The sequence below is a fragment of the Gastrolobium bilobum genome, unplaced genomic scaffold (assembly GCF_033153095.1).
Source record: "Gastrolobium bilobum isolate Gb01-03AN ecotype WA unplaced genomic scaffold, APGP_CSIRO_Gbil_v1 utg7534, whole genome shotgun sequence".
Taxonomy (NCBI): Eukaryota; Viridiplantae; Streptophyta; class Magnoliopsida; order Fabales; family Fabaceae; genus Gastrolobium; species Gastrolobium bilobum.
This window is the reverse complement of record NW_026896607.1, coordinates 17,282-30,357: the sequence shown is the minus strand read 5'-3', so window position 1 is coordinate 30,357 and position 13,076 is coordinate 17,282. Positions and strand designations below refer to the sequence as shown.

Sequence of the window (13,076 nt, the reverse complement as noted above, 5' to 3'; positions counted from 1 at the left end):
TGAAGCTAAGACGTTGATCTCAAACATAGCTGCAAAAGCTTAATAGTTTGGAACGAGAGCCAATAGCAGTGCTGTGTACCAAGTGCAAGCAACTCTGACCCAGCCTTCAGCAGTGGCATCAAGTACTGACAATCAAAGAATTGAAAATAGACTTGATGAACTAGCAACCATGGTGAGACAGTTGGCAGTTACCCAGACAGTCCAGACTTCTGCTCCACAGTCTGACAATCCATGTGGCATATGCGATGACCCTTTTCACCCCACTGATGCTTTCCCTTCTCTGCAAAAGGCCCCATTTCCTGCAAACCAGTCAGTAGCTGCAGTCTTTCCTGGGAAACCACAGTTCCAACAGCAGAATAATCTATTCTCCAACACAAACAATCCTGGCTGGAAGAATCATCCTAACCTCAGATGGAACCAGAATCAGCAAAATGTTCCATATCAACAGAGTCAGCAAAATGTTCCATATCAGCAGAAGCAACAGTTCATCCCACAGCAGAGACAAAAATTTCAGCAAGCTGCTCCCCAATAGATGCAACAACAACCACCAGTGCAGAAGCAAAATAGTGGCAGTGGTCCTTCCTTGGAGAACTTAATGAAACAGATGGCCAACAACAATCTGGAGTTTGAACATACGACAGAATACACAATCCAAAATTTGCAAACACAGATTGGGCAATTGGCGACATCAATGAACCAGGCTCAACCTTCCAGCAGCTCTCTTCCATCACAGACAGTTCCAAATCCAAAGGGAACCGGTAATGTTAGTGCTATTTCTCTGCGGTCTGGCAAAATACTGGAGGAGCCAACCCAAGCTGCTGTAGAGTCATCCCAGGGAGGTGACACTAGTGCAAGGAAGCAGAACACTGATACGTCTGATATCCACATCCTCTTGCCTTTCCCTCAAAGAGCCACCCAGACTAAGAAGAAAGCGAAAAAAGCTCAGGATAAAGAGATTCTTGATACCTTTAGAAAAGTAGAGGTACACATTCCACTCTTGGATGCGATTCAGCAAATTTCAAGATATGCCAAATTTTTGAAGGAGTTGTGCACTAACAAGAGGAGGCTGAAAGGATATGAGCGAGTTAGCGTCAGTCAGAATGTGTCAGCACTCATCTAGCCCATACCCAAGAAGTGTCAAGATCCAGGGACATTTACTATTCCTTGCATCATTGGAAATTCTGTTTTTCATGATTTTATGTTAGACTTAGGAGCATCCATTAATGTTATGCCTGAATATGTGTATAAGTCTCTTGGTCTCGGTCCCTTGCGTGCTACTGGTATTGTTGTTCAGTTAGCCAACAGGAGTAGTGTTCACCCTTCTGGTGTAGTTGAGGATATATTAGTTAGGGTGAACATTATGATTTTTCCTACTGATTTCTATATCTTAGGGATGGAGGGTGAGACTCCTAGTAGTACAATTATACTTGGTAGATCTTTCATGAAAACTGCTAGGACTAAGATAGATGTGCATGCTGGTACTCTTTCCATGGAATTTGGTGATAGCATGGTCAATTTTAATATTTTTTATGCCATGAAATTTCGTAGGGAAGAGCATTATGTTTTCTATATTGATGTAATAAATGAAGTGGTTGAAGTTATCTCTGCTGATTTAACAACTCAATATCCAGAATTTTTATCCTTCCTTGATTCTGATCTGTCATGTGGTTGTACCGATAATAGTGACTGTATAGCTTGTGCTGAGATAGCATTGTGTTGTTCTGATTTTAATCATGCATTGAATGATGATTTGCACAGTGGTTCTGCATTGAAGTTGAATTCTGATTGCCTGTTGAAATTATTGATGATTATGTTTCTGAGAATTTGATTGCAGGCATAGATGTTAATGTGTTTTCTACAGAACCTGCACCCACTAGACTTCTTCCATCCACTGAACAGCTACCTAAGTTAGATTTGAAGGTTCTTTGTATGCACATCTGGAGGAAAATGAGCAGTTACCTGTGATAGTGGCCAAGAACCTTCTACCTGAGCAGGAGGAAAAGCTTCTGACATTGCTGAAAGAAAATAAAAAGGAAATTCGATGGAATTTAGCAGATATTGTGGGAATCAACCCTTCAATGTGCATGCACCGCATTTTGCTTGAAGAATGTGCTAAACCAGTGAGGCAACCCCAGAGGCGCCTGAACCCTCTCATCCTAGAAGTGGTGAAGAAGGAAGTCACCAAGCTTTTACAGGCTGACATCATTTATCCCATTTCAGATAGCCAGTGGGTCAGCCCGGTTCAAGTACTCCCAAGAAGACTGGAGTGACTGTAGTGGCGAATCAAAAAAATGAACTGGTTCCGGCAAGAGCACAAAATAGTTGGAGAGTGTGCATAGATTACCGCATACTAAATCAAGCAACTCGGAAGGATCACTACCCTTTGCCATTTATTGATCAGATGCTTGAGCGGTTGGCCAGTAAATCTCATTACTGCTTCTTAGACGGATATTCTGGTTACTTCCAGATTCATATTGCACTTGAGGATCAAGAGAAGACCACCTTCACATGTCCCTTTGGAACATATGCATATAGGAGGATGCCCTTTGGCCTTTGCAACGCACCAGGTACTTTCCAACGTTGCATGGTAAGCATCTTTTCTGAGTATTTAGAGGACTGTATGGAGGTATTTATGGATGATTTTAGTGTATATGGGTCTTCTTTTGATGTATGTTCGGGTAATTTGGGCAGAATATTGAGAAAATGCATTCAGACTAATCGTGTCTTGAATTTTGAAAAATGTCATTTCATGGTTGAGTCGGGAATAATGTTAGGATATGTAGTGTCTAAAAAAGGAATTGAAGTAGATCCTGCTAAGATTGATGTTATTACTGCTTTTCCTTACCCCGCCTCTGTGTGGGAAGTGCGTTCTTTTCTTGGTCATGCAGGATTTTACAGGCGCTTCATTCAGGATTTTAGCAAGATTTCCCTACCACTGTCCAACCTTCTCCAGAAAGACATTGAGTTCGAGTTTGGTGATGCATGTAAGGCGGCTTTTGATCATTTGAAGCGCTGCCTAACTATTGCCCCTGTGATTCAGTCACCTGATTGGTCCCATCCATTCGAGTTGATGTGCGATGCCTCCAACTATGCTGTTGGAGCTGTTCTTGCTCAGCGGGTCAACAAGGCTCCACATGTCATTGCATATGCTTCCAGGACTTTAGATCGGCCCAAGCAAATTATACCACCACTGAAAAAGAGCTCTTGGCTATAGTATTTGCTCCTGATAAGTTTCGGTCATATATGTTAGATACTTAGGTTATTGTTTTCTCTGACCATGCAACTTTGAGATTTCTTTTAAAGAAAGCAGATGCTAAGCCTAGACTCATCCGGTGGATGTTGCTGCTCCAAGAGTTTGACATTGAAATCAAAGATAGAAGCGGAGCAGAAAACCAAGTAGCTGATCACCTGAGCCGCATCACTTCTTTTTCATCTGATCCTCTCGCCATTCGTGATGATTTTCCTGATGAGCAGTTTTTACAGCTGCAAGGCAAGTTTCCCTGGTTTGTTGATATGGCTAATTACTTGGTTGCTGGTGTTTTGCCTGTTGATTCCACTAAGGGTCAGATCCTGAAATTTAAAGTGAGTCTAAATATTATGAGTGAGATGATCCTTATTTATGGAGATTTATTAGTGATCAAGTAGTTAGGAGATGTGTTCCTGATATTGAATTCCAATCTATTTTGAATTTTTGTCATGCATCTGCCTATGGTTTTCACTTTGGACCACAAAGAACTACTAGGAAAGTCTTAGATTCTGGTTTGTTTTGGCCTTCTTTGTTTCAAGATGCATATGAATTTTGTAAATCTTGCAATAATTGTCATAGAACTGGTAGTATTTCCCGTAGGCATGAAATGCCCCAGCACCTTATACTATTCTGTGAGATTTTTGATGTTTTGGGGTATTGACTTTATGGGTCCCTTTCCTGTTTCTTTTGGATTTACATACATTCTTTTGGCTGTTGATTATGTATCTAAATGGGTTGAAGCAAAAGCCAACAGGACTGATGACTCTGCTGTTGTTGTAGATTTTGTCAGATCTAATATTTTTTTGCAGGTTTGGCATTCCTAGAGCTATTATCAGTGATCAGGGTTGACACTTCTCCAACCGACGCATGGCTGGATTAATGAAGAAATAGGGTGTGATTCATAAAGTAGCCATTGCATACCATCCACAGACCAATGGCCAAGCTGAAGTTTTAAACAGAGAAGTCAAGCAAATCCTTCAGAAAACAGTCAATTCTAACAAGAAGGATTGGAGCAAGAGACTTGAAGATGCTTTGTGGGCATACAGGACTGCCTACAAGACTCTTATTGGGATGTTCCCTTACCGACTTGTTTATGGAAATGCATGTCATCTTCCGGTAGAGTTGGAGCATCAAGCATATTGGGCTGTGAAACAATGCAACATGGATCTCATCCAGTCAGGAATGGAGAGAAAATTACAGCTGCAAGAATTAGAAGAGCTGAGATTGGATGCTTATGAGAGTTCCAAGATATATAAAGAGAAAACAAAAGCATTCCATGACAAGAAGATCCTGAGGAAAGAGTTTGTAGTGGGCCAGAATGTTCTACTGTTTAATTCCCGTCTTAAGTTAATGCCTGGTAAGCTTAGATCAAGACGGAATGGCCCATTTGTTATTACTAATGTATTTCCTTATGGTGCAGTTGAATTAAAAGACAAACAGACTGGGAGCACATTTACTGTGAATGGGCATTGTCTGAAGCCCTTCTATGAAGGAACACCACAGCAACCTGAGGATACAGAGATGGAAGCAGAAATCAGGCTGCTCGATGCTATTTATTCTCCTTAGGGAGTTCTCTTCCATCCTTTCTTTTCTTTCTGTTATTTGTATTTTCTTCTTTCTTTTACTTTTTGATTTTCATAGGTAGATTTTCCTTTTCTTTCTGATAATTATTAAGTGATACATGGAGTAGACTTAGATCACAATGTTTGATTGCATGATTCTTAGTCCGTTGGGCTCTGATCTCGATTCTTGGATTGCAATACTTGTTGATTGATACTGTGATGTTGATTGCATGATTTGGTTGACCCTTGTGAGGTTTTGAGCCTGTATACATGGCATACAGCTTCTGGACATTCTTTCTTTCTTGTGTGCTTCTGCTCTTGATCTTTGTTCTCTAGAAGTTGCTCCAATTCTTTTTGAAACTGCGTTTTTCACTTACATGCTTGAATATGATTGAGGCATTCATTTCTTTCTTTATTCATTTTAGCCAGATAGCCATCCCTTACATTCTTATCCTTTGGTGAGCCCCTTTGTGCCTTTATATCCTTTATTTCTTAAGCCACATTACTAGCTTAAGTGAAAAACCAATTAATTCCACACACTGGAGATTTACTGAGCATTAGTATTAGTTTCACTGTGATGTTGTGTTTAAGTGTGGGGTTTGCCCGAGACGTGCGAAAGTTTAAGTGTGGGGGATGACCATCTGATTCCTTTCTGCTATGTGGCTTTACTGTAAAAATAAAATAAAAAAAGACAATAAAAAAATCAAAAAAATATGTGTTTATTTCTATCTTTTCATTATCTTTGTTTTATTTTCTTAGTGTAGTCCTTAACTTTTGCTCTAGTAGATTTCTGGGTGTTTAACCTTCTTTTCCATATTTTATCCATACCTTCACCTCAGCCCCATTACAACCCTACGTAAAGTCCTCTTGATTTATGCATGCATATGTTAGTAGCAGTGGAGAAGTAGAATTTGAGCAAGCCTATGGTAGAATGATTTTCTTGAGTAGATTTGAGTGATACACTGATTACCTGATACACTTGAGAGAAAAATATTGAGAGCATCATGTAAGGAACCATTTTCTGTAATTGGCATGTACAGTTGAAATTAGCAGGTCTTGTGATTTGAGATTAGGGAATTTCTGTCCTGATTGGTTTATCTGTTATAGACTCTTGATCTTTGTATATTTTCTGTATGCTTGGTAATTGTTAGAAGGGATTGGTTGATCTTAGTCATTGCTTTCTATTTTAGTTCTTGTCCAAGAGTGCAAAAAGATAAGTGTGGGGAATTTATTAACACATATTTTGTTACACTTATTTATTACTCTTGGTTGGTATTTTAGGATTTATTTGAATTAAATAAATGTCTTTTAGGTCAAATCAGAATTCTAGATTTTAATTGGGTTTAATTGATTTTCGTCATAATTTTCCAGATTTATACTACTTTTGTATTTTGACCATATTGCACTCTACAGACGCCTGATTGACTCTTATCTTGTTGCGTTTTGCAGATAACAGAAAGGGCTACAATTTCTATTTCAGCTACTAAAGCCCAATTCAAACGGGGAGATGGTCGAAACCTGAGCCCAATTTGACGTGTTTTTGCTGGATTTTTATTTTGACGTTTGGACTTGTAAATCAGATTAGAACCCAATGTGTTTAGGGCCTAAGGCCATGTTTTAATGTTTTTTTTGTTAAAGATTTTATTTTATGTATGGGCCGAAGTGGTGAAACCCTAACCCGTTCTGAATGTGGGCTATTTAAGGGAAACTTTATGAAACCCTTCGGTAGTCAGATTTTGGAACTGAACAATTATTTTGAGTTTTCTTTATCGTAATTCTGCGTTCTTTCGGTAGTCAGATTTGAGTTAGTCCCTACCAAATTCAAGGTAAACCCATTTTAGTCCTTCTGAGGGACTAATATGGGTCCTTTTGTTGATCAATCATCATTTTGATTTTACAAGTTGTTTTGGTTATCTAAAAATTCTTTTACATCAGATAATTACGTTGTTTTTCTGTTATTTTATTTTCTCACTTAACCCAAGAAATCAATTCTGAAAATCCTAAAAAAAAAAGATAAAGTTACTGACTAGTAATATTTGAAATTAGTTTTGTGATTTCTTTGTTTTTATTTTTACTCACTTTTTAGACTAGATTCAGTTTAAGCAATTGCAAATTTTAGTCAAGTTGAAAAACGCCAAAGATCCTTGTGGGAACGATATTAGGGTCTCAAATACGCCCTATATTACTTGTTGTCGCGTATACTTGCGCGCTACTTGCATAACTGTTAGCAAGGCAACAATGGGTACAATGTGATAAATGCCAAAGATGGCAACATCAAATATGTGCACTCTTTAACAATAAAAAAGAGTTGGATTGCAGAGCTGAGTACATATGTCCTATATGCCGCTTAAAGGACATTGAAAATGGAATGCATGTACCCTTACCAAAGACTGTTATTTTTTGTGCCAAGGACTTGCCAAGCACCATGCTCAGCGAGCACCTTGAGAAAAGACTTTTTAGTCGTCTCATGCAAGAGAGAGAAGAAAGGGAAAAAGTTGAAGGGAATGAAAACTTTGATGAGGTAAGATGGAGTATATATACTGTTCAATTGAAGTGGTTGAATACCTATGTTACCGCAATAACATGCATGCACATAAACTTACATGTTTTAACGTTTTCTTATTCTTATGCAAAAAAGTAAATTGAAAGTAATAGTAAACTAATAATCTTCCATAAAAGAACTCCAGTACTAAGAAACATGCAAGATATTATTCTTCTGATATTATTGTTATTGATCTTTATCAATTGCTTTTACCTATATCCTTTTATAAAAATATATATATAAAAATATATATTTTCTGATTTGCCATGTACTACTCCAATTTGCCAGGTTTTAGCAGCAGAACATCTAACTGGTAGAGTAGTATTATCTGTTGACAAACAATTGAAAGTGAAGAATGAGTTTCAGGACATCTTTTTGGAGGAAAACTATCCTGCTGAGTTCCCTTATAGATCAAAAGTAAGTACAGAGGTTAATACATGATTAAATGTATTTCGAATTGTTTCTGGAGAACTAAACCTCTCATCTTTTGTTTCAGGTTATTCTTTTGTTTCAGCAGATTGAAGGAGTGGATGTATGCCTTTTTGGAATGTATGTCCAGGAGTTTGGCTCAGAATGTGGCTACCCGAATCAGCGTTGTGTATATATTTCATATCTTGATTCTATTAAGTATTTTAGGCCTGAAAGAGCGGCTATGAGTGGAGAAGCTCTTCGAACCTTCGTTTACCATGAGTTATTGGTATGTCGCTTATAAATCCTGTGGCTAATTACTTGCTCCTTGTTTTTGTTAGACCACATTTCTCCTTGGGTTCATTTACTATGTCAATTAAACCAACAAAAATGAACACTTAATCCTTCTATTTGTTCTATTTACGTTTTTCTTTTTCTTTTTCTCTCATTAGATTGGATACCTCGATTTTTGCATGAAACAAGGCTTCACAACTTGCTACATATAGGCGTGTCCTCCGTCGAAGGGGGAAGATTATTTACTATATTGTCATCCTGGCAATCAAAAGACTCCGAAGAATGATAAATTACGGCACTGGTATGCCTATCTTTCTCCATATGTACGTGTGTTGAATTTTTATGTGCTTGTGTATGCATTACATTAGCCATATCCCAAATAACGAAAGGGTATGTTATATAGAGTATTTTAATTTGCTTATATATATATATATATATATATATATATAGCATGCTTGCATTGGGAAAAGTGGGCAAACCTGGAACAGTTTCTTTGTAAATATGCAAAGATAAGACTGCGTATAGAGATTGCCCTCACCTCTACCCAAAATAGACGGGGTTTAATGGGAAATAGATTTTATGCTTTTTTTGGAAAATCACCACTGCAATGTAACCATTGAGTATTTATATTGTTTGTTTAATATATGTAGGTATCATTCAATGCTAAGAAAGGTTGCTGATGAAAATATTGTTGCTGGTTTCAGCAACATATATGATCGTTTCTTTGTTCCTACTGAAAAATGTGACTTCAAGGTAACTACTGCTCATTTGCCATACTTTGATGGAAATTATTGGTCTGGTGCTGCTATGGATCATGCCAAGAACATTGAACAAGAAAGTGGAGGAGACTATGAAAGGGAGTTGAAGAAAGTGACAAAAAGAGCTTTAAAGGCCATGGGATATGTAAATCCTTCAAAAGGCACTGCCAAAGACATTCTAGTGATGCAGAAAGTATGTATTCCTTGTCTTTCAACTTGATCCATTTGTTAAAGTAGCTCTTCATAGTTGAATCTGCTTAAATAGCTTCAGCGTGTTATTTGAAAAATCTCCCTCATGGAATTTGAGCTAGTTATTTAATGAGATGCTGAATAACTCTTTAAGATTAGATGTAGTCGCGATAGTAATTTGGTTTTGCAAGGCTTAAAGAGAAGTCAAAGTTCAGGCTTTCATAATGAAGGGAATTAGTGCAGTACTTTGAAGGATTAAGTTGTTAACTTCTTGGATTCATAGAGCTATAAGTTGTTCTTCATGAATATCATAACCATTCTTCCGCATGTTTTATACAGTGTCCTGCCCTCTTTCGTCCTATCCCACCTTTTATACCTTTCGGAGGGTAGATTTTGTGATGAGTAATTGATATGTGTTAGATTTTGAACTGGTTATGAAAAGGTGTGATAAGTAATTTTAATGGTTAAATGCAACCTCCCTTTTTGTTCAACAAGAAAAGAAATGCAATCTCCCTTTGTATTTCCGTTGGTCCGTAAAAATCAAAGTGTTAATTTTTTACCATCCAATTATCCCTGTTACTAACTTAAAACTTAGTTCATCGAAGTGAAATACCCCTATTTCATTTAATGGTTTCTATATGTCTTCTGTATTGAAATAAAAGTTTACAATTCCATACTCATTGGAAACTTATTCACTCAGTTTTATTTTAAGTATATAGCATATGATTCATGTCAGTTTATAATTTCTTTCTTAGTTACTGAAACAAAGATACCCACATTTAGTATTTCAATATAGCATTTTAATTACCAATGTCATCATTATTCTACTTCTTCTACTATATATTTGGTTCTGTGAAATTTTCTTCTATAGTACATGTTTTATTAGTGAGTCCCAGACTAATATGTTATTTACCTACAATCTACCGAGCTTTGGATTTCTGTCTTTTAGTGTCTCTACATTTACACAGATGAAACATGCTCATGGAATGGGATATATCCTTTTATACATAACTGAATAAAATTTTGCAATGTTCTTATATGTGAGAGTTTAAGTTATTTACATTGATACTTCATGTGTTTTAGTTGCTAATTCATCTTTCTTCCTTTTCTTTTTACCACTCTATATCTATTAGCTGGGCCAAACTATATTGCCTGTCAAGGAAGACTTCATCGTAGTTCACCTTCAGTATGCATGCATGCACTGCCATGAAGTGATAGTGTCTGGGAGGAGATGGTTTTGCACTGAATGCAAGAAATTTCAGGAGTGTGAAAGGTAATGATAACTTAAAAAGCACGTATTTGAACTGTTTTCTCTCTCCTCTCTTTACTCCCTTAACTTGTATTTTGGTTATACATGTGCTGGTTTTGCTTACTCTAATTAGAAGTTTTGTTGGCGAGACATACTTCAAATTCTCTGTTGCTTGCACAATTTTGTTCGTCTTTGTTGTTCTTTTGAATCGGTATCAAAGTGCCAATCCTCCATTCACGTGGTTCTCACATAGTTATACCTTTATCCTCTAAACACTTCCAGACTTCATTGGATATATATTATCCCTTCTAAGTTCCAATTAATTTACCATTATCCAATTTCTTTGGTGCTTACTTTACCTCAAATTCCCCGATTCTGCGATAAAAAGTATAAAATTGGGCACCCGCTTTAGTGATTATATCCTTCCATTTCAACCAAGGACAAAGCACAAATTGAATTTGATTATGCACCTCTTGGTGCCTTTTCTTTTTTTTCTTTTTCTCATCTTCTGTTTATTCATACGTTTGTACTACAGTTCTTTTTGTTTAATGTTAAGTAGTTTTGACAGTTGGGATAAGAAAAAAATGGGCTTATTTCATCTACTTTTGTATCAATATTTCAGATGCCATACTGCTGACTCGCACATTTTACTTAGTGGCGAGAGGCATACACTTTGTCAGGTAATTGCCTAAACTTGATGCTAGGTTCATATGATTTTCTCATTCATTAGTGTTTTCATGCAAAATAATATACATCTTTGAATTGTGTGCCTTTTTCAGGTCCTCGTGGATGATATCCCTTCTGATACTAAGGAGAATGATATCATCCTTAATAATGGATTATTTGAGATTAGGCATAACTTTTTGAGTTTCTGCCAAAAGAATCACTTTCAGTTTGACACACTCTGCCGTGCCAAGTATTCCTCAATGATGATCCTCCATCATCTAAATAATCTGCTTGTTGTTCCATGTAGCATTTGCTGTAACAATAATGTATTCCAACAAAGCTGGAAATGTGAGATTTGTCGTGACTTCACTGTCTGCTCTGCATGCTATAAGAAGAGAGGTGCTAATTGCCATACACACAAGTTGAGTCAAACTTGTTCAACAGCAGAACGTCAGTCAGGGAATCAAGAATTAAAGCAGAATCCTGTATGGGTATGACCTAGTTTCCAGACTTTATTTTTTTTAGAGTAAATATCCTTTTTGATCCTCAGCAAATTTCATGATGCCCGCTTTGGTCCCTAGCAAATAAAAAGGCTATTCGCGATCTCTAAGAAATTCAAAATGAACCCATTTAGTTGAAATGTACAAATTTTTTTTTGAATTTCTTATAGCCTTTTTATTTGCTAGGGACTAAAGCGGGTATCGTAAAATTTGCTGAGGACCAAAAATGGTATTTACTCTTTTTTTTATCACTGGTTTGTTCTAGATTTTTGTTCAAACCTACCTTTTTGTGGTTTTTATAATTTTATTTCCCCATTTTTCCTTGTCATAACATGTACACTTGCTGACTTACCATGTAATTGGTCACACAGATACAAGAATTTCTACAAGTTTTACAGCATGCATCTCAATGTCGCCCAACTAAAGCTCAGCCCTGCTCTTATCCAAAATGCATTAAAATTAAAAAACTGTTCTCTCATGCCAGTAAGTGCACTATTAAAGCTGCTGGGGGCTGCCAGTATTGTAAGAAGGCATGGTTGGGACTAGCTGCACACTCGAAGAATTGTAGGGACTCAGAATGTCGCGTCCCACGTTGCAAGTGTGTTACTCTTTCAGCATATAACCTACACTCAATATTTGGCTAAATTGTGCATAAATATCCATTCATTGATATTTATGTTAATTTTGCAGGGATCTGAAGAAGCATGCAGAATGGATAGATGCAATCTGAATCTCAACGTAGAGCTGCAATTGTTGAAAGCAAAAGTGCATTCGCTAATCAATAAATTCTGGAGTACAGTAAGTCAAATGTCTAGCTGATAAATTGTAAAGTTGTAAATTTTGACGGAAGTATACATAATTTTGTTGAAGTTTGTATAGTTGCGTGGTCAATAATTTTGGCATTGGTGATAAGTTGTAATTCTTGGTATTCAGATATAATAACCCTTACTAAAATGTGGCAATATGACAAATCTTTATTTTTTGAGATGATTATATATCACGTGAGTCAGAACAATATCTGTTGTTTATAATTGGCTTTAGACTTTGGATTGACACAATTGTAAAAATTGACCTGTAGACAACTCGAGTGATTTAGAGAACGTCCAATGGAAGGATTCTTAGATGTTTGGTGTATTGGCAAGGAAATGGGTGGCAAATGTGCTATGTTTTCTGGTGAAGAGACATTTTTTCCTGTCCTACATGTTGGACTTGAAAAGACCTCTGTCGTAGTAAGTTTCCACAGTTTGTTCTGTCTGTTTATGGAACCTGCGAAATTGCAGGTTGTGAAGCTTTCAATTCCACTGCGAGGAAACTTTTCTTTGTCACTATTTTCAAGTTTAGAACAGCTGGAGTTGTTCTTGGATTATCCAATTTTTTCATGGTCTTAATCTGATTTATCAAGAATAAAGGTTTTAATTGTGGTCCTCAACTGCAACTACGCCATTAACCATTAGAAGGATAATGGGCATGATATAGTATTAGTTAATTCACGCTCTTATTTTCTCATTTTGAGGTTATTTCTCTTGCAATACAAAAAGGAAATGTTTGTTTGCAATGTCATTAATTTTTTACGTTTCTTTGAATTGCAGTCATTCTGGATGGAGAACGAGACAAAAATATAAAAGTAAAGCTTTGGTTGTGAATGGAGTTGACTAGACAGA

The 13,076-nt window shown here is 36.8% G+C and overlaps 1 pseudogene; it reads left to right on the top strand.

Annotated features, from left to right (window-relative positions):
• Positions 1 to 6,668: 6,668 nt before the first annotated feature.
• On the top strand, positions 6,669 to 12,145 carry LOC133300874 (histone acetyltransferase HAC12-like; annotated as a pseudogene).
• Positions 12,146 to 13,076: the final 931 nt, after the last annotated feature.